This window comes from Myotis davidii, unplaced genomic scaffold, assembly GCF_000327345.1.
Source record: "Myotis davidii unplaced genomic scaffold, ASM32734v1 scaffold190, whole genome shotgun sequence".
NCBI classification, from domain to species: Eukaryota; Metazoa; Chordata; class Mammalia; order Chiroptera; family Vespertilionidae; genus Myotis; species Myotis davidii.
In genome coordinates this window covers 213,206-213,542 of record NW_006283440.1, presented here as the reverse complement: position 1 = coordinate 213,542, position 337 = coordinate 213,206, and positions in this window count along the sequence as shown.

Below are 337 nucleotides of genomic sequence, written 5' to 3'. Positions count from 1 at the left end.
CCACCCCTAAGACCTCCCCAACACTCCCCCAGCCCCAAGCCACGGCAGCGTTCTGCCCGCCACCTCCCACGGAGGCCTGCAGACCTCTCCACCTCCCAGCCCACCCCACCCCTTCCCCGAGCAGGAGGCACCAGCCTCAGGGCCGGACGCCCATCCTCTGTGAGGGCCGGGGCAGGGCATGGGCTCAGGGTGACTGAGGACTCACTGTCATTTGTCACACACTTCAGCTGGGCTTCTCACTCAGCTTCCCGATCACCTCGCCGGTACCATCATCATCTGTTTTACAGGAGAGCTGGGCCTGGTCCCGCAGCTGTGAGCAGCCCAGGCCGTCCCCTGA